Source organism: Protopterus annectens, chromosome 3.part0, assembly GCF_019279795.1.
Source record: "Protopterus annectens isolate FY-2018-M chromosome 3.part0, PAN1.0, whole genome shotgun sequence".
NCBI lineage: Eukaryota > Metazoa > Chordata > Ceratodontiformes > Protopteridae > Protopterus > Protopterus annectens.
In genome coordinates, this window is record NC_056731.1 from 448,808,716 (window position 1) to 448,834,546 (window position 25,831).

General features: G+C 45.2%; 1 protein-coding gene across 2 annotated transcripts in view; it reads left to right on the forward strand.

The window, feature by feature from the left end:
• The window catches only part of CUL1 (cullin 1), a 3,347,782-nt gene that overhangs the window by 2,643,840 nt on the left and 678,111 nt on the right, over nucleotides 1–25,831 (forward strand). The gene's annotated exons all lie outside the window — the stretch shown is intronic.

Consider the following 25,831-nt stretch of genomic DNA (forward strand, 5'->3'; position numbering starts at 1 on the left):
ACTGCGCCCAGGGTCTTCACAAAATGCATGGCACCAGTAATTGCATTTTGCAGACAGAGGAATTCAAATATATCCCTACTTGGACGACTGCCTTATTCAAGCAGAGAACAAAGACATTCTACTGAAGCATCTGGCGTTTGTAAAAAGATTACTAATTTGCCTAGGGTACACAGTAAACGAAAAGAAATCAAAACTAGTACCCTCTCAAGAGATAATATTCCTGGGTGCAAGCTTAAGTACATCTGCCCAGATGGCTTATCTCACGCCAGACAAAGGCAACTGACTTCTTACTTCGAAAAGATGGCAACAAAGGCCCAGTTATCTGCAAGAAAAATTCTGCAGGCTTTGGGCTTCATGGCATCCTGCATTCTGCTAATTCCATATGCAAGACTGCATATGAGGAAACTACAATGTTATCTAAAAAGTGTTTGGACTCAACATTGCCACAGCCTGGAAACATTAATTACCGTCATTCCCTGCCTGCAACAGGAGTTTCGATGGTGGGCACAGGCCTGTCACCACAACAAGGGACAGCCATTCACTTTACCCACAGCCAGGCAGACACTAACAACAGATGCATCAGATTATGCCTGGGGGGGGGGCCCACATGGCAGGTAAATGCATTCAGGACACATGGCCCGCAAGCCAAATGCATCTTCATATCAATCAAAAAGAGATGCTAGCTGTACAGAATGCCCTGACAGCCTTCAAGGATCTACTCCATCCAGGACAACTGCTGATAAAGACGGACAATACTACAGTCATGTGGTACATAAGCAAGGAGGCACACATTCCTACCCCCTCTGCAGACAAGCCATGAATTTGTGGAACACAGCATTGACTTATGAAGTGCACCTACAAGCACAATTCCTGCCAGGAAAGACAAATACTCTGGCAGATGAACTAAGCAGAAACCTCATGGACCCTCACGAGTGGAAACTAGATCCACAAGTCTTCAGCATGATAACAAGGAAATGGGGATGCCCAGACATAGATCTATTTGCCTCCCCACACAACTGCCAACTACAGAGATTCTGCACAAGGACTTATCACAAACAAGCATGGAAAGTGGATGCTCTATCATTCAGCTGGAAAGCCCTTACAGTATATGCCTTTCCTCCATTGCATCTCCTCCCCAAGGTACTCCTAAAGGTCAGACAAGAGAAGCCAAAAATGATACTGATTACCCCAGACTGGCCAAGCCAGCACTGGTATCCAATCCTAAAGAGCTTGTCTCAAGGCCCAGCCTGGACGTTACCTCAAATTCCTCATCTACTGACCCAACAAAACAATGAGATCCTGCACAGCCAACTCAGAACTCTAAACCTGGCTGCATGGCGGACAATATAACCACTCAGGACACACCTCTCTCTAAAGCAGTTAGGATGTTATTTTGGAGGCCAGGAGGCCCAGCACCAGAAAATCTTATGCAGAAAAATGGAAGAGATTCTGTGCTTGGAACCAGGCACCAGGAATTGACACGCTTGTACCAAATATTCCTCAGATTTTACAATACCTAACTGAGATGCTGGACAAAGGCCTATCCTTCTCATTTATTAAGATCCATGCCTCTGCCATTTCAGCTCATTACAATACGGACCCACCTATTTTTTTGCATCCACTGCTAAGGCAGTACCTCAGAGGGGCCAAAAACATAAGACCTCCAAGGAGAGCACCAATACCTACATGGGACCTCAATTTTGTCTTGGAAAAGCTCACACTGCCTCCTTTTGAGCCAGCCAATACAGCTGAGATAAAATTCTTATCATGGAAAACAGCTCTGCTCCTAGCAATAACTTCAGCAAGAAGAGTCTCAGAGTTACAGGCATTAATGGCTGTGGAACCTTTTATTATTTTCCATCCGGACAGGGTTTCTCTGAGGACAAACCCAACATTTATGCCTGAGGTAGTGTCCAGTGTGGCTCTTAACCAAACCATTCATTTGCCTACCTTTTATCCAAACCCACAGAATAAAGGGGAGAGACTTCTGCATTCTTTTGACATACACAGACAGCTGCACTTCTACTTGGATAAAACTAAAGCTTTCAGAAAGACTAAGCAACTTTTAGTGGCATATGTTGCAGGATCACAAGGAAAGGCTATTTCAAAGCAGACTATTTCAAAATGGATAGGCCACTGCATTCGTTTCTGCTATTCACAACATGGCAAATCAGTGCCTAAGGGCATTAGGCCACATTCAACCAGAGCAGCAGCCACTTCAGCAGCCTTCCTCAGAGGAGTACCAACCAAGGATATTTTGGAGGCTGCAACTTGGACTTCACTGCACACTTTTACAAAGCACTACCACTTACCTCTTTTCTCTAAATCCAGAGCAGGCTTTGCCACTGCAGTTCTGTAGGGCCTCATAGCCACTCCTAATTCTATTTATGCCCAGCCACCCAACCTCAGCTTTGGGATTCAACCCAAGTGTAATGACTGCAACAGTGAAACACGAACATAGTACAGCTGTGTACCTACCATAAATGTAGATGTTCGAGTGTATTCACTGTTGCAGTCCAGGTTACCCTCCCACCACCCCCTTTCATTGCTGGGACTTATCTGTACTTCTCTATTCTATACAACCTATGTGATGTATTTGCTTGTAGATAAAGGTAATGTTTATGTTAGTGCATGCTTTTTTATAAGCAGAATTTTTAGCCTACCCTTTTGGGGGCACCTGACATCTGGGGCAAGAAAAACTGAAGAAAATGGCGTCGGCTGCATCTTTTATACCTCTGGCACACTGACGTCAGGGAAGAGGCGGCAGCAACCGATGCCGGACCAGGACTTTGGAATTCAGGCCGACTGCGGGTAGCCTGCCAGCAGGATAACCCAAGTGTAATGACTGCAACAGTGAATACACTCAAACATCTACATTTATGGTAGGTACACAACTGTACTTTTTGATGCCCTAGCAGCATCTTGCAGGGCAGCAGTCACCAGTTCTGTCCTTAGAAGGCATGCTTGGCTTCATCTTCTCACCAAAGCAGCAAAGATTTCAATAGCAAATTCCCACCTTATCTCCACCCTACTTTATGCCTCTCCAATATATACCAAAATAAGGCAATGCGATCTAAACAAGCTAGAGACCTGCTACAACAAAGTTGCCAAATTCGCCACAGGGGCATCCTACCGTAGTCACCACTGTCTCTCACTTGCTGAACTGGGATGGCTTGAACTCCCTCACCTCCTTCAATGGTGTCAACTCTCACTAGTAAACCATCCACTAAATGTCCCATCCCTCCAGAATCTACTCCAACCCTATCGCACCACCAGACCACAAACAAAACCACAGCAACAAAAATCACTTGCAGATCACTAAAGCCAATAACTCTGCTGGTGAAGCACTATTCTCTTGCACCATAGCCAAATTATGGAACTCCCTCCCACCCACAATTACCTCCATACCATCATGCACCCACTTCAAAACTTTACTAAAAGCGCACCTAAAAACATGCTGGCTATGCCCTTGCAACTCCCACTCTAATATCACCCACCCCATCCAACCACTACCTTTCTTTCCACTCCACTACCTTGATTATAGCAAGCTCAGATGCTCATAAGCCTAGTACTTATTATACAGCAGGAACTTCTTATTTTAGCATTTGTTAATGTCTGTTATGTACTTCACAGATAAAGATTCTAGTTGTCTACTGATGTACTATGTTATTCATCTGTAAATATGTTGTAAGTAATTGCTATGTAAATTGTTAATCGCTATGTAATCCAATGTAACTACTGTTTGTTTTAACTGTGGAGCTTTTCTCCCCGGGCCTCCGCTGAAAATTGACCTACATCCAGTCGGACACTCCCGGTCAACAAATATAAATAAAGAACAGCCCTTGCCAGACCATGTCAAATCTAATCTATTGGATGCACCCCTGCACAAAGACAACTTATTTGGCACCAAGACAGAGGAGGTCTTAACTTGAAAGTTTAGATGAAAGAAAAAACTAAATCTATGCAGACAGTTAAGGATTTCCTGCAGGTCTAGCCACCCAGGTTCAGTAGGCATTACCCCTCCAAGCACTGGTCTTTCCCTGACCCTCCAGGTCAGTTCAGCCCAGACCCTGGGGAAGCAGACCCCCCCAGACAACAGCCACAGGGAATGAAGAGATCAAAGCAATGGAGTACCTCCACTTCTAAACCATGGAGTGCAAAACCACCTGCTCATGGTAAGAACTCACAATGACTCTCCACTTCCACCCCCTCCCTCTGCCCACCTGCACTTGCCCCTGGGAGGATAACTCTCTTTCCATGCAAGCACCTGGGCCACCATTACCAGCGACCGCTGGGTCTTCAACATAGTGTCCCAGGGATACAAATTTTCTTTCAACATTCTTTCTCCAAACCAGTGGGCAGAGGCCAAAAAGCAAGTCATTTCCCTGCTCTCTATGAGGGCAATAGAGCACGTTCCTGCAGAAAAGATAGGCCAAGGTTTCTACTCCAGGCTCTTTCTGGTACCCAGAAAATAGGGCACCTGGCGCCCCATCCTCGATCTATCCATTTTAAACACCTTCCTGGTGATTCCAAAATTCAAAATGCTCACCCTGCAGCATCTACTACCTATGCTCTCCAAGGATGCTTGGCTAGCCACACTAGACCTAAAAGAGGCCTACCTACACATCTCAATCGGGGAATCATGCAGGAAATGTCTACGTTTAAGGGCAGGATCACTGCCCTTTCAGTTCTCTGCGCTTCCCTTTGGCTTGTCTACTGCTCCCAGAGTTTTCACAAAATGTCTGGCTCCCACCATTGCTTTTTGCAGGCAAAGAAATATTCAAATTTACCTATACTTAGATGACTGCCTAATTCAGGCTAACAGGAAAAGCTGCTCAAGCACCTGGCCTTTGTAAAGGACCTACTGACCTCCCTAGGGTACACTGTCATCGAAAAGAAATCCAAACTAGTACCTACCCAAAAAATTATATTCCTGGGAGCAAGCCTGGACACCACATCCCAGATGGCATTCCTTAGACCAGAAAAGCAACCTTACCTGATAGCCTATTTCTCTCAACTAGCCACCAGACCCCAGTCATCTGCAAGGAAAATCCTGCAAGCTCTGGTGTTCATGGCTTCTTGCATTCTACTAATTCCATATGCCAGACTGCATATGAGGAAACTTCAGTGGTACCTAAAAAGCCTTTGGTGTCAACACTCTCAGGACCTGGAAACTCTTATACCAGTCATACCTTGTCTAAGGAAAGATTTTCTTTGGTGGGCAGCAGCATGCTACCACAACAAGGGGCTACCCTTCTCACAACCCCACGCCGCCCAGACCCTCACCACAGATGCATCAGACTATGCCTGGGGTGCACACCTGGACGGCAGGTGCATACAGGACCAATGGACCCCTCTTCAAATACATCTACACATCAACCAAAAAGAAATATTAGCTGTCCAGCACGCATTAACACCTTTCAGACCCCTTCTCTCCCCAGGGGCTCTACTGATCAAAAAGGACAACAACACTGTGATGTGGTATATCAACAAGCAGGGACCGACTCACTCCTACCCTCTGTGCTGGCTCGCCTTGACCCTTTGGCACACAGCCTCAGTCATGCAACTACACCTGTTAGCACAATTCTGCCAGGCTCCCTAAACTCTCTGGCAGACAACTTAAGCAGAAATCTTCTGGACCCACACAAGTGGCAGCTAGACCAAAGAATCTTCACCCTTATAACTCTGAAATGGGGCACCCTGAAGGTCCGACCTCTTTGCTTCCCACTCCAACCATCAGCTCAGCAAGTTCTGCACCAGGGAGCCTCACTGCAGGCCTGGAAAGTGGATGCTCTGTCCTTCCTATGGGTCATCCTCTTTGTCTGTGCATTTCCCCCACTACCTCTCATTACCAGTGTACTGCTCAAAATAAGGGAGGAAAAACCAAGGACAATCCTGATTGCCCCAGACTGGCCATGCCAGTACTGGTACCCACTGCTGCGCAGTCTGTCACCTCTGCCACCATGGCATCTCCCTCAGATCCCAACACTCCTGACCCAGAGGGAAGGAGAATTCATGCATCCCCAATTGCAGAGCCTCAGTTTGGCAGCCTGGCTTATTCCCTGACCACTGCACAAGCTGCCGATCTCAGTAAACAGGTTCTAGATGTCATAAGTGAGGCCAGACGCCCTATTACTAAAACGTCTTATGCTGACAAATGGAAAAGGTTCTGCACTTGGATCCAGGCTAAGGGAGCTGATATGGCACAGCCCTCCCTACCTCTCATCCTGTATTACCTAGCTGACCTACTACACGGTGGTCTAGCCTTTTCCTCTATTAAAATTCATGCCTCTGCTATCTCTGCACTAAGCAACCTCTATTCTCTCATGCCTCTGCTATCTTTGCTCGTTTCAGCACTAAGCAACCTCTATTCTCACACCCTCTCATCAAACAGTTGCTAAGAGGGGCTAGCAACTTGAGGCCACCTAGAAGAGTACCTACCATAGCTTGGGACCTAAACTTTTGTTGGAAAAGCTCACTCTGCCCCCCTTTGAACCAGCAGCTTCATCAGAGTTAAAGTTTCTCTCATGGAAGACATCCTTCCTTCTGGCCATCACTTCCGCAAGAAAAGTATCTGAGCTACAAAGACTAATGGCTGTAGAGCCCTTTATCATTTTCCATGCTGACAGGGTCTCCCTCAGAACTAACCCATCCTTCATGCCAAAAGTGGTGTCCAGTGTGGCTCTCAACCAATCCATTCCTTTGTCCACCTTTTTCCCTAACCCACAAAACAAGGGGGCGAGAATACTGCACTCTCTAGATGTGCACAGACCGCTCAGATTCTATCTAGACAGGACTAAATCATTCAGAAAGACTGATCAGTTGTTAGTCAGCTTTGCTGCAGGAGCAGAGGGCAAAGCCATATCTAAATGGCTAGCACACTGCATCCATTTCTGCTACAAGCACCACGGGAAACCTCCCCCTAACGGATCAGCACACACTCTACCAGAGCAACCTCCACCTCTGCAGCATTCCTCAGAGGAGTCCCCACCAGGGACATCCTGGAAGGTGCAACATGGGCATCTGTTCATACCTTCACCAAGCATTACCACCTGCCTATCTTCTCCAAATCCAGGGCAGGCTTTTCCACTGCAGTCTTGCAGGGCATCCACACCAGCCCCTATTCTTCTTGACTGCCTCCACCCATTTCTTCAGCTTTGGGAATCAACCCAAATGTGATGACTGCAACAGTGAAGCACAAAGAACATAGTACAGTTATGTACACTTACCATAAATGTAGATGTTAGAGTGTATTCACTGTTGCAGTCCTGGTTTCCCTCCCTCCATCCTCCTTTTCTCTCTCTTTCTCTCTCCTTACAAGGAACTTTATGGTATTTACTTTCTACTGGTGGGGTTCTTCCACCATATCCTGACTCCCACTTGGGGGCTCCTGACAGGGCAAGAAAAACTGATGTAATGGTGTTGGCTGCCTTACTTTGTACTACTGACGACCTGACGTCAGTCTTGAAGTAGCAGCAACCGACAGAAATACTAAGCCTCTAGTATTTGGGCCGACTGAGGGCTACCCTGGCAGGGAAAACCCAAATGTGATGACTTCAACAGTGAATACACTTAAACTTCTACATTTATGGTAAGTGTACACAACTGTACCTTGTCTTGTCAAAAGTCTAAATTTGGTAGAGCTGTTGCTTCCCAGATGATTGTCAGACTATATTTCATTTGTATCTAGTAAGATGATTTTAAGTTTAAAATCCAGACCAAAAGCTTATTCAAACAGAGCAGCAGCTACCTCAGTGGCCTTCTCCGAGATACTACCAATTGATGTCATTTGTGCAGCAGTAACTTGGTCCACTGTCCATCCATTTTATAATGAGTAATAAAGGTATGTACAGTCCAGGTCTCACTTTTCCTTTGGTTCCACCATACTCAGGAATGTCCTTCCTTGATGCCACCCAGAAAGATGCTTGGGAATCTGTCTCTTATGTTGAATCGGATGAAAATAGAAAACATTGCATGCAAAAGTTATGTACTTATCATAACTCTAGATATATGTTGTCTGACTTTTTGTCCAGTTTAACCATAGAATCTTACTTCATTGAAACCTATTCAGGGAAACCTGACCCAGCATACCTCAGGAGACAGGCTTTAACATGGGTCATGAAAGGGAGGGCAAGTCTTGCTCTCCCCACTGGTGATGTTTGGCAGGTCAAATTGCAATTAATTGGGCTCAACACTATGAAACTCTGTAAAACCCAGATCAAGGAAACACACAAAACCCTTAGATTTCAAGTGTTTGTCCAAGAGCATATTTGCCAGTTGTCATTCATGTCATGCAGCAAGTTGTCAGGACATAACTACTACCCATACATTGTATGACAACATGGACCGTACTCAAACAAATTAGAGAAGATAATGCAGTAGTGTAATGTACTCCTCATGATGAAATGTTATCTTTCATCAGCAGTTCATTCTTTCATTTCTTGCCCAGCTCCTTCCTTTTCAGATACTGCAGTGGAGTCTGCATCAACTAGCCCTTACTTATAATAACTCGCATTACAGGTGACAGAGAAGACAAAGCTGTGAACTCTTGTGAGGCCTTCCAAGTAAGCTTTAAAGGCTTGGGGCAATTGAAGTAGGTATCTTCTTCCTTAGTAGTGCAGCCTGTTCGCTGTTTAGTTCATTTGACATGAGTTGGAAATTATTCCCTAAGGAAATGCATCCTTACATAGAAGAGTAAAGGATGGTACTGCTGAGATAATACAATATATCCCCAAGCACTTCTAGTGGGTGGACAGGATACAAGTGTCCCTTCACGTTCAGGAACATTTGAACATTGGAAAATTGTATCTGGAATGATCATCACTATGGTAAAAGAATACACTATTGCTGCACCAAGTCACTCACTGTCCAGGGATATACTGTTATGACTTGTAATTCATGCACCTGCATTACATGTTAGTGCTTCAATGTTGAGTTGAAGCACATCACAGTTGCCTTAAAGTACAGTTGTGTACACTTACCATAAATGTAGACGTTTGAGTGTATTCACTGTTGCAGTCATCACTTGTGGGTTATCTGTGCTGGGTAGCCCTCAGCTGGCCTGAATACCAGAGGAAAAATTTTCCCTCCTGCATCGACTGCAGGTCGCCAGGGACTGACGTCAGGTTATCAGTGGTATAAAGCAGGGCAGCCGACATCATTACATCAGTTTTTCTTGCCCCAGCCTATAGGAGCCCTGCCCAGAAGGTCTGAGGAGGGCCAACCTAGGGAATGGCTATAGGTATAGATAGGTATGAGGGAAAGTGAGAGAGAAATAAAGGGGGAAGGAGTGAGGGTAACCAGGACTGCAACAGTGAATACACTCGAACATCTACATTTATGGTAAGTGTACAAAACTGTACTATGTTCTTTGTGTTTCACTGTTGCAATCATCACTTGTGGGAAGATTCCCAAAGCTAAAGTTAGGGTGGATTGTAGAAGGGTAAGGAAAAGAGGAACAGGGAAAGCCTGCTCTAAGTAGGACCTAGCATGCCCTGCAGGACTGCAGAGGCAAAGCCAGCCCGAGTTTTGGAGAAAAGTGGCAAATGGTAGTGTTTGGTGAAGGTGTGGACGGAAGTCCAAGTGACAGCTTCTAGGATGTCCTTGGTAGGGACCCCCCCTGAGGAAAGCAGTGGAAGTAGATGCTGCCCTAGTGGAATGGCTAAAGACAGGCTTGGGAGGAGTTTTCCCATAGAAGAAATAGCAGAAATGAATACAGTTGGATATCCATTTAGAAATAGTCTGCTTGGAGATGGGTTCCCCTGTGCCCCTGGGGCAAAGCTGATCAGGAGCTGGTCAGTCTTTCTGTGAGGCTTGGTTCTATCCAGATAGTATCTAAGTTGTCTGTGCACATCCAGTGAGTGCAGGATTCTTTCCCCCTTGTTTTGAGGGTTAGGAAAGAAGGTGGGAAGTTGTATAGCCTGATTTAGAGTTAAGTCAGACACCACCTTAGGCATAAAAGAAGGGTTGGTTCTAAGAGACACCCTGTCTGCATGGAAGATAATGAAGGGTTCATTGGCCATAAGTGCCTGCAGCTCGGAAACCCTCCTAGCTGAGGTTATGGCCAGCAGGAACGTGGTCTTCCAAGAGAGGTGTTTTAGTTCTGCAGAGGCAGTTGGTTCAAAGGGAGATAATGTCAATTTTTCCAAGACATAGTTCAGGTCCCAGGCAGCTGTAGGTGGCCTCCTAGATGGCTTGATATGAGATGCCCCTCTAAGGAATTGTTTTAGCAAGGGGTGGGAGAACCAAGGCTGTTCGGTATTGGAGTGGGCAGAGATAGCTGAAGCATGGATCTTGATGGAAGAGTAAATGTAATTCTTTTTGTACTAGTTCCGCCAAGTAGTGTAGAATCAGAGTGAGAGAGAGAGGCAAGGGAGCTGATTGTATCATTAGTTTGGCACCAGGCACTGAATCTTTTCCATTTTGCCGAGTATGATTTTCTGGTTCTGGGCCTCCTGGTTTCCTTAATTGTCTCCAGGACCTGCTTGCTCAACATTTGGTTATCTGCCTCCGGGGTATAAGCCATGCGGATAGGTTGGGATGCAGTGTTGTCCCATTTTCTTGGGTTAGAAACCCTTCTGTGAGAAGCAAGTTCCTGGGTGGTTCCTTGATTAGGCTGAGTAGCAAGGGGGAACCAGTGTTGCCTGGGCCAATTGGGAGCAATCAGTGTAGTTCTTGACCCTTCTTGTCTGATCTTTAGCAGCACCCTTGGGATCATTGGCAAGGGGGGGAAGGCGTAGACAAACAAGTTGCCCCAGTGGAAGGAGAGGGCATCCATCTTCCAGGCATTTGGGTGGGACTCCCTGGTGCAGAACTGGTCTGTCTGTTCTGTACAGATGCAAAGAGGTCTACCTATCGGGTCCCCCAAGTTTGGGTGATTGAGAGGAAGGTCTCCTTCTGAGGCTGCCATTCATGGGGGTCTAGGACACTTCTGCTGAGGCGGTCTGCTTAGGGTATTGTGCTTCCCTGAGATGTACTGGGCTATCAGATGAAGTGCAATCATCGAGGCAGTCTACCAGAGGAGCATGGCTAGACGACAAAGTGGGTAGGAGTCTGCCCCCACCCCCCCGCTTGTTGATGTACCACATGACTGTGGTATTGTCTGTTTTGATGAGGAGCACTCCTGGTTTCAGGTGGCTCTTGAAGGCTGTGATAGCCCTGAGTACTGCCATAATTTCCTTTAGGTTGATGTATAGTTCTAGGTCCCCAGGGGGCCCAAGTGCCTTGGGTGAACATGTCTCCTAAGTGTGCCCCCCACTTTGTCTGAGGCATCCGTGGTGATGGTCTGGCCTTGGGAAAGAATTAGAAAAGGTAGGCCCTTGTTCAGGGTGCAGACTTCTGTCCATCATAGGCGTTCCTGTCTCAAGCAGGGAATCGGAGGCTGTTTTAGTTCCAGAGTCTTGAGAGTGCTGGCAACATAGGTTTTTGAGGTACCATTGCATCTTTCTCATGTGTAGTCTGACCAAGGGCACTAACAGGATGCCATGTACCCCAGAGCTTGAAGGAACTTCCTTGCTGTGAGGTGTGTTCTTTAAGCCAATTGGGAGAAGTATTGGGGCAGGAAACTTTGTTTTTCTGGAGATGGAAAAGCTTTTTAGATGGATGTGTCCAGGAGAGCTCCTAGGAAAGTGATCTGTCTGGTGGGCTGGAAATGGGATTTTTCCTTGTTGTTGGTGAAATCCCAGAGAGGTAAAGAAGGTTTGGACAAAGTTTAGATCTTGCAAGAGCTTTTCCATGCCATCTGCCTGGATGAGACAGTTGTCCATATAGGGGTAAATTTGAATGTTTTTTTGCCTGCAGAAGGCAATGGCAGGGGTCAGGCATTTGTTGAAAACCCTGGGAGCAGTAGATAAGCCAAAGGCTAGAGCAGAGAACTGAAAGTTTTGTGATCCTGCCCTGAAGCGAAGAAACCTTTTGCAGGACTCCCTTATCAGGATATGGAGGTAGGCATCCTTCAGGTCCAGGGTGACTAGCCAGGCATTTGGGTTCAGCATGGGCAAGAGTTTTTGGAGCATAACCATTTTTAATCTTGGCACTTGCAGTGAAAGGTTTAGTGTGGATAGATGCAGAATAGGGTGCCAAGTGCCCTCTTTCCTGGGTACCAGGAACAGTCCTGAGTAAAAACCCTTTCCGGCTTGTTCCTACGGTACAGATTGCACTGCTTGAGCACAGAGTTTCTGAATTTGGCTTAGGGCCTCTGCCCACTGATTTGTTGGAACGTCTGGGTACCCTGTTAAGATTGGGTTCTCTTTGAAGTTGAATCTCTATCCTTGATAAATTATTTTTAAGACCCATAGTTCCTTTGTGATGGATTGCCATTTGTCTTTGAAAAGGGAAAGCCTTCCTCCTAACATTTGGAGAGGGGAGTGAGGCAGAGGGGGGATGAGGAGTCATTGAGAATCCTTAGGGTAAGGAGTGGACTTAGAACTCCCTCCCTTGGAGGTAGTAGAGGTCCATTGTCTGGGCCTCTGCTCCCTCCCTTGGAGGTAGTAGAGGTCCATTGTCTGGGCCTCTGCTGTCCTTGTAGTTGTCTGGGGGGTCTGTCCCTGTGCCCTTTCCTTTGCACAGGCCTGGATTGTGAAGGAAAAGACCAGTATTTGGTAGGGAAGTTCCTGCTGAATCTGGGAGGTTGGACCTGGAGGAAATCCTTAACTGTCTGCATTGATTTGGCCTTATCCTCCATTTCTTGATCACCTCCTCCGCCTTAGATCCAAACAAATGGTCCTTATCTGGGGGGGAGGGGTCAGGCAGAGGTTACTCTTTCAGCCATGCATGTCTCCTAATGACTGACCCCACAACTGCAGCCCTTCTAGATTCTTCTAGGCATCGTATCCACAGTGGAGCAAATGCTTTGCCACTTGAGAGCTACAGTGTAAGAGTTCCCCTAGTTCTCTAGAAGGTGAGCTGACTGGCAAGGAGGAAATTTTCTGCTTTAATAGTTCCAAGGTATGCTGCTAATATTTTAACATACGGAACTGGCAGTTTAGAGCTCTAATAGCCAGGTAGCAGCGGTGTATACTTTTTTACCCCATCTGTCTAGAGCTCTGCTATCTTTGTCAGATGGAATAGGCTTTTTGGAGGAACTGGCCTTAACCCGTTTGGGTCCCTGGGTGATGACCCCTGGATCTGCTGCAGTGTTTTTGAATAAGTGTTTGTGGGTATCTGGCACCCTGTCTGGGTGCAGGGGGCAGTGTGTCAGGTGTGAGGCTGGACTCCATAAAAACATCCTCTACCACATCCAAAATAGGAGGAATGGCAAAGGTTTGTGCTGGGGAAGGTCCAGAAACTGTCAATCTCTTCTTAGACTGGGGATAATCCTGAGCTTCCCAATGGAAGTGTTCCATAAGGGTATGTAAGGTCTCTCCAAAAGGGGTCTATATCACATCGTCAAACTTGTATAAGTTCGAACGATGTAATATCAAACCCAAAAGTCCGAAACGCAAAAATAGCGGGGCCACGGCACATCGATTTTTTTTTCCCCAGAAAAAAAATCAGTGGGACGTTTTCGGGGCTTTGCTATTTCCTCCACTGTGGTGCAATCTCAGATTTCCTATATTTAAGTAGGGGGGGTGAGGGGCACAGCCCCCCATGTTGGAGGGTATGGGGGTCAAAGCCCCCCACTTTAGTTTTAGTTTAAGGTTTGTTTTTTTTTTTTCTTAGGGAACAGCGATTTTTTTTTTTTTTTTTCCCCTGGGAAAAGAATCACTGTTCTGTGTGTTCGTTATTGTGCGGTTTCGGACTTTTGGGTTCGATATTACATCGTTCAAACTTATAGAAGTTTGACGATGTGATATAGACCCCTCCAAAAGATAGGTCCTCACAGGGGGGATGCAGATGGAATGGATTCCTCTGCATCTGAATCCTCAGATGTGGTAAGGGGCTGTTGTTCATTGTCTGAATCCAAAAAGTCAGAGTCAGGTTCTGAGAAAAAAATGTCCCTTTTCCTTTTAGCTGGTGTGGTCTGGAGTGATGAGATCCTCAGCCATCTTAAGAAGCTGTTGTGTCTGAGCAGGTTGGGCTTGAAGAAGATAGCAGGTAGAAGCTGTTTTTCTGGGAGTGGTCCTGCTTTTAGGCCTTAGTGTTTCAATCTGCCTTGGTGCGGCTGTAGCTGGAGGCGTTGGTGTCGGTCTTTGTCTTGCATCGGTTATCTGAAAAAACCTCCTCTGAAGCCGGTGCCTGCAGAGCAGCTCCAGACCCAACCGCAGGGCTGACAACAGAAGACTTTGCAGCAATAGTCTGATCCGGCGACTTACTGGACTCCAAATGGGTCTTGGTAGAGGCCTGCAGAGGAATAGCATCGGGTATCAGGGGCTGCAAAGGCGCCTCACTGAATTCCGTTGAGCTGCTGGCTGACTTGAGGTTAGAGTCGTCTGAAGGCCTAACTTTTTGTGGTCTGTCCCTTTCTTTATCCTTTCTCTTTTTATGGATATCCACTGTATGCTGACTGACTGACGCCATTTCGTGCTGCGAAGGACTGTCCCCGAAATGCCTAGCTACAAATTCTGCTGTACGGCAGATGGTCCTAGCCTTAAAGAGAGTGTAGAATCGACATTTGGGGACGTCGTGGTCTGGGCCTAAACAGGTTACACATAGGTTATGGAAGTCTGTGTGGTGTTTGTTTTCCACAGCGGAGACAATTGTTTACTTTTTTTGACATCGGTTAGTACAAGGAAAAAGGTCCCCAATGGGGTACTTAGCTTTAGTCGTTTTCTACTTCACTCTGGCAGGGGCTTGACCGCACACGCAAACTGCATCTGCTTTGGGCTCCACAGCAAGAAAGACTGACATAATGGCATCGACTGCCCTGCTTTATACCACTGACAACCTGACATCAGTCCCTGGTGACCTGCAGCCAACGCAGGAGGGATAATCTTTACTCTGGTATTCATGCCGGCCTAGGGCTACCCAGCAGGGATAACCCAGAAGTGGTGACTGCAACAGTGAAACACGAAGAACGTCCATAGTTTACTACATAGTAAAAACACCTTTAATATTAGGAAAGCAGAAGGGTTGCACATTTTAGTTTCACAGGTGTTTCTCCTCCCTGATACTGGCACTGGCACTGGCACTGTCATGCAGCATGTAGGAGCTGCTTTCCTTTGGATGAAACATTTAAGCGAGGACCACGTCTATCTCTTGCTTTAATAGTTCGTATTTTGTATAACACCTCATTGCACTAGTTGATGAACAGTATGTGGGTCCTCTTTTTTTTTTTTTTTTTTTTCCTGGCCAGATTTTTGAGGGACATTACAAAGTACCACCACTGGTCTTTTTTCCAAGCCATATGTTCATTGGGATCTTCCCATTTAGTAAAGTACAAAGTACTGCAAATAAATGTAAACCCACTAAGGTGTGTTATTTTTTTTTTTCCAGTTAATGTTACTAGACAAGGTCAGAGCTGATCTTTCTGATCTGAATTGCCTATATTTAGTTAGAATATTGGCCTACTTCATGGCATCTTAGGTTAGATCAGGTTTTGTTGCTGCAATCATGTACAGCCTGTTATCTTAAGGCATCAGTGTTTTTGAGAGCTAGCTTCAATTGTTTCTCAGAAGACTAAAGTGGGATATCCCTCTCCTTTTGAGAAAAAAAAAGTTTTCATTAGGAATTAATTTTCTGGGCTTGTGGTTTGCAAGCCTTTGGAGAAATTGTTCACACCATAGGTCTGATTTTTTTTTCTTCATGGTGCACCATTGTAGTATAGGATTACTGTTGACTTTTAAATCTATGAGTTGGGATCATTATGAAAAAAAGCACATAAGCTGTGTTAAGATACCAAACATAGAAGATTTGTCTTAGAGGACTTTTATCACTCACTCAGTTTTCCTTCCCTAGCCAGTGTCTCTTGACATGCATTGGGTCTCAATGTCTTCCAGAGAATACGTTCTTTTTGAAAACTGTGCCTTGTTTTGAATCCTGTTCTCTGTTGTTGAGATATGGCAGTCCACCTGCTTATGCTAATAAAGAAGTTATCTTGAGTACATTTTCAGGGAATAATCCCCTCCAGAAGAGCAATTAGAGTTGATCTGATGTCAGTCCTCATCTATTCTTATAGGTTCATAGGGACTTACTGTGCTAACAACCACAAGGGCCTTTTTAAGCCTAGCCATGCATCCCAAATCTCTGACAAGTTCTGATACCTTGATAAGTGGAAGCATGGGCCTGGGAGATGAACTATTTACATGTTACCCATTTGCATTAGAGGATAGGTGCCAAACCAGGGATGATTTTCCGGTTTCCCATCCAGTTGTCCAAATTGCACTTGAAATGGGTTAGGGAGGAACTCTGTTTTACATGGATGGGGAGCTTATTCCATAGACGGGGTAGTCTCAGGGATGCATACTTATCTCCAGCAGGTCCTGTTTATATCATAGGCAAGGTTTAAGTCTTTAGAATGGGTAATTCTGCTACTGTTTGTTTTGTTGATATGCAGGAGGTCCATCAGAGTGGGATCTGACAACGCCCTGTGTGCCAGGCATAGATCTTCCTTCAAAAGCCTGTAGGAGACTGAATACAGGGATAGGGCCTTGAGGCGGTCTGCATAGGACATATATATTACGCCCTGTATCTTTTAGTATGGAACCTCTGTAGACGTTCCAGTTGTTGGATATGCCTGGTTAGGTACATACCAAAGAGTCCATTGTACTCACTGATAGGTCTGATGAATGCCAAATACAGTGGAATAATGACTTCCTTGGACTTAGATGCCATACCTTTGTTTATAAGTTGTGCAGCATAGAATGATTTCCTCACCACTGTAGACATATGATTATCAAAGGCTAGATTACTATCAATATGTGTCCCTAAGACCCTGACTACTGGGTCACCTCTAAGGAGTGTGTTGTCATTATGTTAGTTACCAGGGATTGATGACTTCCCAAAGGATACTATTATGCATTTCTTGGCATTTAGTTTTAGTCCATGGCTCTGACACCAGTTATTTGTCTGTGTCAGCCCCTCCTGGAGAACATTTGTGTCAGTGTGAGATTCAATGACAGCTCTTAATTTGCAATCATCTGCAAATTTAGTTGGCTACATACTACCAAGATTGGCCTTGACTTCTGAGAAGTAAATGCCACAAAGGAGCGGTCCAAGGACTAGTCCCTGAGGGACTCCACTTGTGACTGGCCTCTTTGAAGAGCTGGACTTCCCAGTTCTAACTTCCTGGGTCCTGTCTGTGAGCCAGTTGGCAATCGACCTGGTGAAATACGGGTTTGTACCTAACCTCATGAGTTTGTCAACAATGCTTGAGTTAGGGTATTGTGTCAAATGCCTTGGCCAGGTCAAGGTAGGCACTGTGAATGATTTTGACCTCATCCATTGCTTTGGTGACCTTCTCAAAGTCTACCAGGTTGGGTTTGCATGATCTGCCCTTAACAAAACCAAACTGGGTTGGGTCCAGTGTCTGAAGGTTTACTGTATCTCCATTGATCATCTGCATGATAATTCTTTCAATGGTTTTACATATAAGACTAGTGAGACTTATGGGTCTGTAGTTTCCAGGGTCTGTAGATGACCCATCTTTGTGCAGAGGGATGACTGTTGCCTTTCTCCATTCATCGGGCACGAAGCCTGTTTGGAGGCTACAGTTAAATAGTAATTCCAGAGGCCCTGATAAGGTCATGTTTCATGCTATTTCAAAGGCATCCTGGGATATTGTCTGGGCCCATTGATGCAGTGTTCCTGGTCTTAGAGAGAACATTAAGGACCTGTTCCCTAGTGATAGTAGGGGGAGTTATATTTGATGATATTTCCTGAGAGAAGGTTGAGGGGGAGAGAGGAGTGAATTTGGAGCTGAATTTATCAGCCAGGAGGTTTGCTATATCTTCTGGCTCGTTATAAGTGGCTCCATTTACAGTGAGCTCTGCATACAATTGTGTATTGCCTTTGAGGTTGCGGACATAGCTAAAGAATGCTTTGCAGTTATCCTTGGCCTGGGAGGCCAAACTTACCTCAAATTTGGCTTTGGCAGACTTTTTGTCCTCTGAGTCGTTTGTTTAGTTTGATGAGAGTGCTTTTATCCTTCTCTGTGCTGCACCACCTAATTTTTGCCATGATTTTCTTCCTCCTGTTATACATCTGATTGATGTTGTGATTCCTTGTGGGTACAGCTGACTCTCTGCAGCTATTAGCATGCTTCTACAGGGTATTTCTATGAACATTTCTGCATAGGCAGAAATGTTCTCAGGGTATATGCGCTTGGAATTTTGCCAGGTTCTCACTTAATAGCAGGAGATTTACTTTAAAATAGTTCCTGAATATTCCTGGTTGAGCTGGGGTTCCAGGTTTTATTTTTACTTCAAAGGAGACCATTTTGTGATCTGACCTTTCCAGGGAATTTATTACAGTAGGGGGTGTGCAGCACTCTCCCATATTAGTGAGGACCAGATCCAGTGCAGTTGCACCCCTGGTTGGTGTATTGACTATCTGGCCCAGGGCGCTTGTGTTTACAAAATCCAGGAATTTGTGCATGTACGTGTGATATTGTATAGGATTCCCAGTTAATAGTGGAGTAGTTAAAGTTACCCATGAATATGGTATTGGGTTGGATGATTAGTGCTTCTAATAAGTTTAAGTACATGGTATGGGTTTCCTGGGTCATAGAGGGAGGACCTGTAGTTTGAAGGAAGTGGTATTGGATTTTACCTATGGTGATCTGAACATGGAGCAGCTCAAGTGCATTGTCCTATTTGACCAGCCTTGAAGTATATTTATTTTTGATGTAAATAGAGACACCTCCACCTTTAGTCTGACTGATGAGTACTCTATTTGGACTCTTGGAACCAATCTGGCCGTTATATAGCTTGCGTCAGACAAAAAAAAAAATCTCAAACTGCAAGTCTACCCATAATTCCCCTCTCTAGATTACCTCAGATCTCGTTTGCCGAGTTTGAGAATCAGAAGTGTCAGACAGTCATCTCTCGTAGCTAAGTATTTCCTAAGTTTTCTTATAGAGATTTCTTACTAAATTAGTTAATGTTTCTACCTGTTGCTTCATAATTCTTATTGTCGAGGTAATTTCTGGCATTGCAAGCATTTCATTCTGCCTTACCTCTAGGGTGATAGCTATTCAGACAACTTGTCAGTGGTCTGGTACATCAACAGACATGTCAGTGGTCTGATATATCAACAAATAGGTAGGAACCAAGTCCTACCCATTGTGTTGAGAAGCCCTTCGAGCATGGCAATGGGCCATATCTTCCAACCGCTTTCTGATAGCAACGCACATCCCGGAGACTTCCAGCATAATTGCAGACAAATTGAGCAGATACATCCTTATTCCAAATTGAGGAGATACATCCTTATGCCTCACGAGTGGTCTGTGAACCCCAGAAGTAACAGAGGAGAATTTTTTCATTGGAGCCAGCCTTGCTGCGACTTGTTTGCCTCGCCCCTGAACAACAAGTGCAGAAGCTACTTTGCCCTAAGTCCCTCTCAGGAGGAGTCCCCCAGAGACACTCTTTTCGATTGGCCCCCCGGGTCAACTTTACACCCCCCCTTCCCTCTGATCCCATTATTTCTCAAGAAAGCATCTTGGTTGAGAAGCAAAGTGATCCTCATTGCTCCTTATTTGCCTCAACAGATATGGTTTCCCTTCCTTTGGCTTCATCTACTTTACTGCCCATGGATTCTGGACCCAGTTCCGGATCTCCTGTCCCATTCCCAGGGACTAGTGTATCCCAGTCTTCAGACTCTCAAGCTTACAGCTTGGGTCTTCCACTTCCGATAGTTGCCAGGCATAATGCTATACCTTCCCCTGTGTGGCATATCTTGTTGGCATCTCATAAACAATCCACCAGATCTCTCTACCTAAGCAAATGGAAGAGATTGTTTCTTTGGGCCCCTAACAATGGACTAGATCCTTTTTCAGTATCAGTAGAGAGAATTTTGGAATTCCTAGCTGCCACCTTTAATAAAGGAGCCTCTGTCGCTACAGTTATTTTAGCAGCAATTTCAAATTGTCATATCTGATTTGGAGACCAATCGTTGATGTCTCACAGACTTTGTAAGGTTTTTCTGTTGGGTACAGTATGCATAAAGCCTCCTTTTAAAGATCCTCTCCCACCTTGGGATAAGACTCTAGTACCAAAGTCACTTACTGTACCACCATTTGGACCAGCAGCTGCTTGCAATGTAAAGTTCCTTTCTTGGAAGAAGTTACTTCTTGTAGCTGTCACTTCTGCGAGACGAGTCTCTGAATTACAAGCCCTATGTTCTAAAGCCCCTTACTTAAATTTCTATAAGGGCAGAGTGTCATTCAGGACAAATCTGACCTTTCTTCCTAAGGTTATTTCAGATGTTAATATCAATCAGTCTATGGACTTACCTGTATTTTTCCCAAGTTTTTCTAACAAAGGAGAGTACTGTCGTCACCTTGTGTGGATGTACACAGGCAGTCGCGGTTCTACCTAGATAGAACTAAACTATTTAGACGATCTGATCAGTTCTTCATCTCCTTCACCAATGCAACTTTAGGCAGATCAGTGTCCAGAGAACTCTCTCCAGGTGGTTGAGAGAATGTATATCTTTCATCTACAAGAACTTGAATATGAAACTCCCCAAACCAGTCAAGGCACATTCTACTAGATCAGTGGTGATTTCTACAGTCTTTCACTCCAAAGCTCCCATATCAGAAGTTTGTGCGGCTGCAACTTGGGCTAAGCCTCATACCTTTATTACGCATTACAAATTGGATATGATCTCCAGGAGGAGAGGATCTTTTGGATGTTCATCGTGCATACAGCTGCAGTCATAACAGATGGGTTCTCCTGCCGTCAGGCGAGTCCTCGGTCGGCCGAATTCCAAAGTCTAGGTCCGGCGTCGGTTGTCGTCGCTTCTTCCCTGACGTCAGTGCGACAGGGGTATAAAGGAACCAGCCGACACCATTTTCTTCAGTCTTTCTTGCCGCGCGGTGCCCGAGGCAGAAGCAGTTCGCAAGTGCCGGTCGGCCAGCTCCTGAGATTACGAAAATTTGGAAACCGAAGTCTTCTTAAAAGCTAAGTACCCCGTTGGAGAAACTTTTCTTGCCTCAGACCGATGTCAGACAAAGGTAATAATTGTATTTCTTGTGGGAAGCAAATACCGCATAAGGATTTCCATTCCCTCTGTATACCTTGTTTAGGCCCAGACCACGACGTCTCAGTCTGTCGCTTTTGTGCTACATTCAACAAACGCACTATTAAGCGTCGGGCGGAGTTCACCCAGCATTATTTTGGGAAAGCATTTAACTATACTATGTCGTCGGATACTCCGACTCCGGTTTTGTCTAAAAAACGCAAAGACAAGGACCGACACACTAGGTCCGCGGCCTCTACCGACACCACGCCAAAGCCGACTACACGTGGGGAAAAAAGGTATATACCTCGGCTACCTTATCCATGGCCTTAAACTGTCAGTTTCATATGCTAAAATACCAACAGTTTTTGTTATCACAATTGAAAAGTAAAATGTCACAACCTGAACAACCAGACTTGAAGGAGTTGCAGGATTTGATACATAGTGCAGAACAAGTGGGTAAGCATACCTTACAATGTGGTTTTGATGCTCTAGAGGCCTCATGTAGAGCTGCTGTTACAGGATCAGTCATACGTAGGCATGCCTGCCTCAAGGAACAAGCCTTGCCTGATCATGTCAAAGCTAAATTACTAGACGCCCCTCTTCAAAAGGATGTACTATTTGGTGCTAATGCTGAGGAGGTGTTAAGGAAAATGGAGGAAAAGGCTAAATCAATGCAAACTGTGAAAGAATTTCTACAGGTACAACCCCCACGTTTTAGTAGAAATTGGCCTTCCAAAAACTGGTCCTTTCCTGCCACGGGCAGACCCCAAAGAGGCAGATACAGGCGCCCGAGGGGCAGAGGACAAGCCCAAGGATCGTTTAGAGGCAGACAATGGCAAGCTCCTACACAAAGAGGTGGTGAGGATAACTCGCAATCTTTCAGAAAGCAAACCCAATGACTTTCCCCTTTGCATGCCAACCAAGTCTCAAATGGCAGCCCCCTTAGGAGGAAAGCTGGCATTATTTTCAAAAAATTGGCATATTGTCACAAAGGACAAATGGATCCTGGACATTATAAACAGAGGCTACAAATTCCATTTTCACACCCTTCCAAAAATGAGAGGCATGCCAAACCTGCCACACAATCAAAGGGCAGAGGCACAAAGGCAAATTACGGATCTCATAAACATGAAAGCTATTCAAGAGGTACCTACGCACGAACAAGGTCAAGGTTTTTATTCCAGGCTATTTCTGGTGCCAAGGAAGGGAAAAGATTGGAGACCTATTTTGGACCTATCCATCCTTAACACATTTCTACTAGTACCAAAATTCAAGATGCTCACTCTACAGCAACTTCTTCCCATGCTGGGCAAGGAGTCTTGGCTGGTAACATTGGACCTCAAGGAGGCATACCTGCATGTCCCAATCAGACAAAATTGCACAAGGTACCTCAGATTTCTTGCAGGTTCAACCCATTATCAATTCTCTGCATTGCCCTTTGGCTTATCTACTGCGCCCAGAGTATTCACGAAATGCCTGGCATCAGTAATTGCCTACTGCAGACTTCAAGGGATACAAATATACCCCTATTTGGACGACTGCCTGATTCAAGCGGACAGCAAGCACATTCTTCTGAAACATCTGGCTTATGTAATAATGTTGAACTCTCTGGGATACACAGTCAACAAAAAGAAATCAAGGCTAATACCCTCTCGGAAGATAATTTTCCTGGGTGCCAATTTGGACACAAACACCCAGATGGCCTACCTCACGCCAGAGAAGCAGGGGCAACTAATTCAATACTTCAGAACACTAGCAAATTGCACCAGGCTAACTGCAAGGAAAATCCTGCAGGCTCTGGGATTCATGGCATCTTGCATCTTACTAATCCCATGTGCAAAGCTGCATATGAGGAAACTACAATGGTACCTGAAAAACATATGGTCTCAACACAGCCACAGTTTGGAAACAATAATACCACTAATTCCATGTCTGCAAAAGGAATTTCTGTGGTGGGCTCAAGCATGTCAAACAAACACAGGTCTTCCATTCAGCAAGCCTCAAGCAAATCAAATCATCACAACAGATGCCTCGGACTACGCCTGGGGGGCGCACATGACAGATCGGTGCATTCAGGGCAAATGGTCCCAAAAAGAAAAGCACCTTCACATCAATCAAAAAGAAATGCTAGCAGTAATAAATTTTTGTGTGGTTTCAGAGTAATAAATGCTATTATAGCTTTCAAGGACCTTCTACAACCAGGTCAACTATTGATAAGAACGGACAACACCACAGTTATGTGGTACATAAACAAACAGGGAGGAACACATTCTTACCCCCTATGCAGACTGGCCATGTCACTTTGGAACATGGCCATGGACTTACAAATGGAACTACAAGCACAGTACTTGCCAGGCAAGGAAAACACGCTGGCAGACAACCTAAGCAGGAATATGACAGATCCACACGAATGGAAATTGCATCCAAAAGTTTTTGCAGAAATAATCCAAGAATGGGGAAGGCCAGACATAGATCTCTTTGCCTCCCACAAAAATCATCAATTGACAAAATTCTGCTCAATGATCTTCCATCCAAAGGCTTGGAGAGTGGACGCTCTCTCTTTCAGCTGGACATCAATGACAGTTTATGCCTTCCCACCTCTTCCTCTGCTGCCCAAAGTTCTATTGAAGACCAGAGCAGACAGACCAAAGATGATTCTCATTGCTCCGGACTGGCCAGGGCAACACTGGTACCCACTCCTGAGGAGCCTGACGCATTCCCCACCATGGATCCTGCCTCTAATGCCTCTTCTTCTGACTCAGCACAGCTTCAAAACTCTTCACAGCCAGCTAAAACCACTCAATCTAGCCGCATGGAAGATTCCTTAGCATCACAACAGGCCCTACTCTCCAAGGAGGTGCAGGATGTCATTTTGGAGGCCAGAAGGCCATCAGCTAGAAAAGCTTACTCTGCAAAATGGAAACGTTTTTGTGTCTGGAATGAGAAAAAGGGCCAGGATCATGGAAAACTGAATTTACCTCAAATACTACAATATTTGGCTGAACTGCTAAGCAGTGGACTTTCTTTCTCCTCCATCAAAATCCATGCCTCAGCCATTTCTGCAGAATACAACACTGATCCACCTTTATTCTCTCACCCTCTCTTAAGACAGTTCCTTAGAGGGGCTAAGAATTTAAGACCTCCAAGGAAACAACCAATACCTGCTTGGGATCTTAATTTCATTCTGGAAAAACTGACCTTGCCTCCCTTTGAGCCAGCTGCCTCATCAGATTTGCAATATTTGTCCTGGAAAACAGCTTTCCTTCTGGCTATCACCTCAGCTCGTAGAGTTTCAGAACTACAGACTCTCATGGCTGTCCATCCTTTTATCATCTTCCATCAGGACAGAGTTTCCTTACGAACCAACCCATCCTTTATGCCTAAAGTGGTATCCAGGGTAGCTTTAAATCAGGCCATACATTTACCTACTTTTTACCCTAATCCTCAAAACAAAGGGGAGAGATTACTACATTCCTTGGACATCCACAGACAACTGCGTTATTATTTGGACAGAACAAAGCCTTTCAGAAAATCAGAACAGCTCTTTGTGGCCTATGCAGTAGGAGCTCAAGGAAAGCCAATTTCCAAACAGACAATCTCAAAATGGATAGCCCACTGCATACACTTTTGCTATTCCTTTCATGGCAAAACTGTACCTACAGGCATTAGAACTCATTCCACCAGGGCCACAGCCACCTCTGCAGCCTTCCTCAGAGGAGTTCCTACCAAGGATATTTTGGAAGCAGCCACTTGGAGTTCTGTGCATACCTTCTCCAAGCACTACAACCTACCATTATACTCCAAATCTAGAGCAGGCTTTGCCACTGCAGTCTTGCAGGGCATTTTGGCTCCTCCTAGTTCCACCTAGTGCCTACCACCCCTTTCTTAGCTTTGGGATTCTACTCATCTGTTATGACTGCAGCTGTATGCACGATGAACATAGTACAGTTTTGTACCTACCATAAATGTAGATGTTAGAGTGCTAATGCAGCTGCAGTCCAGGTTTCCCTCCCTCCTTCCCCTCTTGGGACAGGCCTATAGGCTAACACATCCTCATACAACCTGATTGGGGTATTCATTTATGATGTATTTGCTTGCAACTACTGTATTTTGATTATATTGCACTGCATTATTACACAAATTTTTGTATTTCCTTCCTCTGGGGGCACCTGACATCTGGGGCAAGAAAAACTGAAGAAAATGGCGTCGTCTGGTTCCTTTATACCCCTGTCGCACTGACGTCAGGGAAGAAGCGACGACAACCGACGCCGGACCTAGACTTTGGAATTTGGCCGACCGAGGACCCGCCTAACGGCAGGAGAACCCATCTGTTATGACTGCAGCTGTATTAGCACTCGAACGTCTACATTTATGGTAGGTACAAAACTGTACTTTCTGCGTTGCTCAGGAAGGTCTTTCCATAAGGCCTCCCAGGTACAAGGTAGCTGGGGACTCTGTCCCTTCAGTCAAGAATAGATGAAACTTGACATCAGATAAAGAAGTTATGTCTTATCATAACGTTCCATCTGTGTTGTCGATCTTCATCTATTCTTGCATCCCTCCTGCCAGCCCCCTCCTTCAGGTTTCTGGTGGAGCGATACCCTGTCCTGGGTTCTTATTGTTACCTGTACCTTGGAAAAGGCTTCTGATCTTTATTACACTATTGTTCTGTCTTTGTAAACTCGATCTGAGGTAATCTAGAGAGGGGAATTATGGGTAGACTTGCAGCTCTAGAGATTTTTTTGGCAGAGGGTCGGAACCAAGTACCCATCAG